Here is a 7,256-nt window from a genome sequence, read left to right on the forward strand (position 1 = left end):
TACTGTATAGCACAGGGAACTATACTCAATATCCTGTGATAAGTCATAATGGAAAAGGATCTAAAAAAGAATAGACAAATACATATATAACTGAATTCCTTTGCTATACACTTTAACACAAAATTGTAACTATATTGCAATATTTTTTTTAAAGAGTCAGGAAATAAGGGACTCATTGGCTACCTGCAGAGAGGATGGGCAAACTAAATCCCCAGCTATCTATGTTATGACTAAGGATCATTTGCAATGAAACTGCTTTACACATAATTCCAAGAAGGCTGAAAAGGAGTTGCCCATTCTGGACTGTAGTTTACAGAAAGCTTTGACTGGAGTTGCCAAAGAGTTGATCTTACTCAAGTGGAGAGTGAGGGTGTCCAATACATCCCCAAAAGAGCTTTCATGGAAAAGGATGTGGAATGATGGCTGCTCCAAATCATGATAGGCTGAAGTCTCACATGAGGGGAGATGCTTTTGGGAGCCTCATATATACAGGTCACATTCCCAGACCAAATCAGGAATTCTAACTGCTACCCCCCATTAAATGAACCTGAAGTCAAAAATAAAACAGAGACTGGGAAATGGGTGGGGTTTATTTGTAATTTAGAGGTCACTTGATCATCAAAAATGAGTATTAACCACACAACCTTGTGTTGTGAAAGGGAAAGGTTGTTATGTCACCATACCTTCAATCGCCTTAGCGAAAGTGAAGTCGCTCAGTTGTGTCTGACTCTTCGTGACCACGTGGACTGCAGCCTACCAGGCTCCTCTGCCCATGGGATTTTCCAGGCAAGAGTACTGGAGTGGGTTGCCATCGCCTTCAATCACCTTAGAATCTGAGAAAAGTCAAATGCAGAAATGAACCCTTGTCTCAGAAACAGGGTTCAGAATATGACTCTGACTGAAATTATAGGTGCTTCAGTAAAGCTCCCTATCACTGCTTATTTCAAACAATAACTATGGGGTCATATTTATGACACTGACTTTTCACATATAGACTTGGGAAGAAAGGGAGATGTTTCCATATTTGTTTTAGGACCCTAAGGAGGAAGGACCATTGCAGTCCCTGAACAAGCTGATTTTGATGGGTGTGATGACTTTTGAACATTGCACCAGTGGGTGAACTGGAAATTCTGTAAAATAAAAAAAAAACTTCCTGCAGTGTCAGACAGTTAAGCCCTGATCATTGGGTATATAAATCAGAAAACACATGAGTGTCTTAGAACTTACATGTCTGTGTCTGTGCTCAATCACGCAGTCGTATCCAACTCTTGAGACCCCATGGATGGTAGCCCACCAGGCTCCTCTGTCCATGGGATTCTCCAGGCAAGAATACTGGAGTGAACATAAAAAAAAAAAAAAAAAGAATACTGAAGTGAATTGCCATTTCCTTCTCCAAGAGATCCTCCCGACCCAGGGATCCAACCCACATCTCCTGTATTGAAAAGCAGATTCTTTACCACTAAGTCACCTCTCCATATCTTTAAAAAGCCAAACTCCAAAAATCACAAATAAAAGACATTTGTCATAAAACACATACACACAAACTTTTCACCTTAAGGAACCATGATCCAACCTCTTCAATGAGCTTTGTGTTTGCCTTCAGCTGGGCAATTAATAATACGTCTAAAAAGGATTATTTGGTGATAATATTGATATCATCACTAATATATAAATTACAAAAAATCCTTATACTTAAAAGATATAGTGAAATTAGCACTTGGTAAATATATTCTAAGTCACAAGAATATTAATACAGGGTTGGAATCAGTCCAGCTTCGTAATCTTCACTAAAATGAAAAATGTTTACAGAGAATAACCTAATTTAATATATGGGAAGTCGCATATAAAATAATAAGCTTCAAGCATTTCTTTAAAGGCTTTGAATCTAGATAAAATAACTGATAATAAAAGCTTTTGTTAAGCCCTTGGTACACATATAAGAAAAGAAATATATTTATAACAGAAGTTGGATAAATTATTCTTAAGAATAAGAAAGCATTTGCTGAGAAAATTGCAGCTTCAGGAATAGAGCTAATCTTCACAAAGGTTCCTAGCTGAATTACAATCAGCTCTATCCTTAAAAAAAATAATAGAGATATGTTGGGGCTGTATGGCCTTTTTGTTCAATCAATGGATTTTTAAAGCTACATTAATGGAGGCACTAAGGGAAAAAAAATAAAGGATCTGGCAATAAAGATAAATTTGTAAATTGCAGAGTAGTCATTTGGGTTCCTAGTCATTATATGTTTATATAATATTTAATTTAAAGAGTTAAGCAAAAAGGATTTGCAGCATTTTCCTTGAGCATTGAAGGCTCTAGCCATAATTTTTGACATGCAAGACATTGGACAGATATTTGAAAATTATTACTTGAGCCAAGCAAGGACAAAGGAGGAAGAGAAAGAAAGAGAAAGAAACAGGTAGAAATGCAATCTAAATGTGATATTTGTGGATGATTTTGAGTCTTTTACAAATAAAAGTTCTGAGTATATGATGGTGTTTATTCATCAGCTAACAGCCACTTCCATCTCTGTCTCTCTGCACACATACAAACACAAGGTACCCAACATCTGTAGTCTCTACTTTACTTCAAGTAGACTTATCAAAGGAAGTTGGCATTCATGATGCTAGGGCATTTGTTTTTCCTTGGAAACATAATTTTATATTAATTTGGAATATGATATATTCTTATCAAAAATAAGCACCTTTCAAAAGGGCTGGATATTCTTAACAGGCATATTGTAACTGGTGTCAATTTTAGCTGTTTTTGTTTTAAAGGCTTTCTTAAATAATTCAGACTTATCTAAAAATATAAAAATAGTAAATAAATACCTATAAATTCAAAATACAGCTAAAGAAATAAAATATAAATACAGCTGAAATGCCTTGTGCCCCTCTTCCAAATTATATTCTCCTCCCTCCACCTAAGAAGTAAATATCACTCTGAATTAAATGTTTATCATTTCCATGCGTACCTTTATATTGTCACCACTTATATAATGGCAGATTTTATTTTCCTGGACTCCAAAATCACTTGGATAGTGACTGCAGCCATGACATTAAAAGATGCCTGCTCCTTGGAAGAAAGGTTATGACACAGCTGCTGCTGCTAAGTTGCTTCAGTCGTGTCCTACCCTGTGTGACCCCATAGACGGCAGCCCAGCAGGCTCTCCCGTCCCTGGGATTCTCCAAGCAAGAACACTGGAGTGGGTTGCCATTTCCTTCTCCAATGCATGAAAGGGAAAAGTGAAAGTGAAGTCGCTCAGTGTGTCCAACTCTTAGCGACCCCATGGACTGCAGCCTACCAGGCTCCTCCGCCCATGGGATTTTCCAGGCAGCAGTACTGGAGTGGGGTGCCACTGCCTTCTCCGTGACACACCTAGACAATGTATTAAAAAGCAGAGACATCACTTTGCCTAGAAAGGTCTGTATAGTCAAAGCTATGGTTTTCACAGTAGTCAGGTATGCATGTGAAGCCGGACAATAAAAAATGGCTGAGTGCTGAAGCATTGATGCCTTTGAATTGCAGTGCTGGGGAAGACTCTTGAGAGTCCCTTGGATAGCAAGGAGTTCACCCCAGTCAATCCTAAAGGAAATCAACCCTGAATATTCAGTGAAAGGATTAATGCTGAAGCTGAAGCTCCATTACTTTGACTACCTGATGCAAACAGCTGGCTCACTGGAAAAAAACCCTAATTCTGGGAAACAGTGTAGGCAGAAGGAGAAAAGGGCAAAAGAGGATGAGATGGTTGGATGGCATAACCAAATCAATGGACATGAATTTAAGCAAACTCTGGGAGATAGTGAAAGACAGGGAAGCCTGGCATGCTGCAGTCCATGGGGTCTCAAAGAGTTAGACACAACTTAGTGACTGAACAACAACAATATAGTCTTAAACAACTGTCATAATATTGGGTGTATTCTTTTCCAAGGAGCTTTTTCTCACTCAGCATTAGGTATGAAAGATTTACCCATAATGATACCAATGGTTCTAGCCTAGTTCATTTGTTCTTGTTGCTTTAATATATTCTGTCATATGACCCCTTCCACAGCATACTTATTTATCCTGCTGAAAATAATCATATTATCTCAATATCTTCTGTTTTAAGCACTGAGCTCTAAACATTCCTGTACATATCTCTTTTGTACATACACAATATTGTCTCTTGAGTACATATATGGAAATTCCTGCCTCTAGAAATTGATGGGCTGAATGTACCAGCATAGTCAAGTTTATTAGGTAATAATCAATTGCTCTCTCTCTCAAATGATTTTACTAATTTACAGTCATAGTAGTATTGTGTGCAAGTTTACCTTGTTGCATATCTTTGTCAACATCTTATTTGGGTAATAATCAGCATTTTATATATACACCCTATATGTAATAAACTTTCACAAAGCTGCATGTCATTTCATGTATTTACTGGCCTATGAGATGTCATCTTCTTGTTTCTCATATTCTTTCCCCATTTGCCACTGGAATGTTTCACTCTTTTACTACTGATTTATAGAAAACATTGACATATTCTTGGTAGTAATCCTTGTCAGCTCTATGCCCTACAAATGTCTTCATCTAGTCTGTTCATTTTCTTTTTCTATTTTTCACAGTCCTTTAATAAATATAAATGTTTACCTTTGTCATAGTCCATTTTACTGTTTCCTAAATGTTCTAGGCTTTGTTCCCTATTTAATATATTCTTTGTTATTCCAAAATAAAGCGAGATCTTTCTTTGTTTTCCTCACAAAGTCTTAAAGTTTTGTTCTTATTAAGGTTTTTATTCAGCAGAGAATTATTGTTCTTACAGCTTCTAATAAAAGATAAGAATCCTATTTTTTTCCATGAGAGTAATTTATTTTAAAAATCTATTATTCTTCACTGATTTGATAAGCCTTATTTCTCATCTATCAACTTCAGATATGTAAACACACATACAACTCTGTGTCTGAGCTTTCTATTTTTCTCCATTGGTCTATTAATCTTTGCCTTTATCAATACTGCCTTTCCCTAATTACTATTACTTTAAAATGTCTTGATATATTGGTAAGATATCTCCCCAGTTTCTTCTTCATAACTGTCTGTTTTCTCTTTGTTCTTCCATGAGTCTTAGAATCTTTCCAAGTTCCAAGAAAATATTGGTAAGATTTTATTGGAATATTACAATGAATTTATTCACAAATTAGGAGATCATTCACATGGTTAGTATTTTGACTTTCTATTGCATGCAATATCTTCTCTATATACTTAGTTCTTGTTATTGACTATCAATAAAGTTTTATAATTTTCTCCATGTCTTCAGCACCTTTTGGTAGATTTATTTCCACTGCTTTACATTTTAGTTGCTACTCTACATGCTATCTTTTTTAAATTATATTTTCAATTTTTTTTCTAGATCTTACATGTAATAAACCTTTAGAAATCACTGATTATTTTTAATAAGCTAGTTAGAAATTTTCTTGGGTTGCCTAGTACTCTCAAATATAGAGAGTACTATTTCTTCTTTTTTAATTATTATATTTGCCTATGTCAATCTCTGGGCTTCCTGGACTGGCCAGTACAAAGCAAGACAGGGCATGCTTTTGTCATGACTGGTTTCAAAAGGAATGCTTCTAATGGTTCACCACTATGAGTGAAACTTGATATACCGATATTAAGAAATTTCTCCTCTCTTCCAACTATTCTAAAAAGTTTTATCATAAAGGAACAGTGAATTTTGTTGATTTCTCTTTGTTTTTATTGAGATAACCCTGTGGTTTTTTTCTTTATTAATATATTAAGGTGATGAATTTCATTAATGTTTTTACCAATAGTAAATCACCCTTGGATTCCTGAGTTAAAACTCTTATGAGCATGATGAATTTTTTAGACGTTTTAAAATTTTGGTTATTACTTCATTGATTTAGGATCACTTGCTTCTAAATTGATCCAATAGCCTAGCTTATAATTTTTCACTTACCATCTTATCTTTGGTTATCTTATCTTTGGTTATTCTATTTTTTTAAGTTGGGCAACCTTCTTGCTTCTTCCAGTTTGTAAAACAGTATGCATATGGCGATACTACAGTTATCTGTTACTTGAATATTTGATTTGTCTGTAGAACTAGTTTGCTTGGTAGGTGGGTAGAAGGGGCAAGGGGAATAGTTAAGTTAATTAGTGGTAGCTATTTTAAACACTGTTTCAGTTTATTGAATAGTCAGAGGTCTTTCCATGCTTTCCATTTCTTGAGTCAGATTTTGACAGTTTATATTTTCCTAATAAATTGTCCCTTTCACCCAAGTTTTTAAAGTTATTGCGACAGGATGCCTATATTTCTTAATGTCCACTTTGTGTGTGATTATGTCATCTTGGTTGTTTGTTTATTTGTGCCTTCTCTCTTTAGATTTACTCTATGGTTCCCTAACTTCTTAAGTTAAGTTAGACACTGAGCTCATATTTTTCAACCTTTCTTTTTGTAATAAATTTCTTTCTGAGCATTGTTTAGCCATACCCCATAACTTTTGATATATTGTATTTTCTTTATTTTTCAGTTATATTATCTAATTTCCATTATGATTTCTTCTGAGTGATATAGAACCGTGTTTTTCCAAACATATAAAGATCTTGTTTCCCATAATGTGTTTCGTTTTGTGTTTCTGATCAGTTCTTTCATGGAGAAATTAGCACTCTAAAGGTACAGGCTTTATTGAGTAAGTTTGATCCAGTGTAACCTCATTCAGTCCTAAGTCCTTGATTCCTTGTCAAGTGTAGCAACCAAAACCCAGTCATCTGTGGACTGACAACACCCTCAAAACAGTCTTTGAAGTTGAACAGGTTATTATTTTGGTTTTCAAATAAGAATATTTTGGCTTTCCTTGGGCCCCTGTGGTCCTTTCTTTCCCATGAGGTTATTTATATTTAATTTATATGTATATATATTTTAAATGTTTCATAGCTAGAAGCTTTCAGACTCTCTAGTCAACCACATTGCCAAGAACAAAAGTCTGAGGATATGCTTGTTACATGTTGTACTTTGGGGAAAGTGTAAGGCCAGGATGTTTTTTCATACTAGTTCTTTTTGCTTAGTAAATGTAATTTTTGGTTAAATACTAATTTACCAATGGGGCCTTTATGCAGAGGACTACATCTATTTTATTTTAGTGGAGCTTATAGCTGATCCTGATTCTCTTGGCTCTTCAGTGTATGTATTGATGTTTTATATCTGTAAAGCTCCTTGGACTCTGGGACCTATACGCTCCTCCCATGTGCCTTAGAACATTTT

Source organism: Ovis aries, chromosome 18 (genome assembly GCF_016772045.2).
Source record: "Ovis aries strain OAR_USU_Benz2616 breed Rambouillet chromosome 18, ARS-UI_Ramb_v3.0, whole genome shotgun sequence".
In the NCBI taxonomy this organism is placed as follows: domain Eukaryota; kingdom Metazoa; phylum Chordata; class Mammalia; order Artiodactyla; family Bovidae; genus Ovis; species Ovis aries.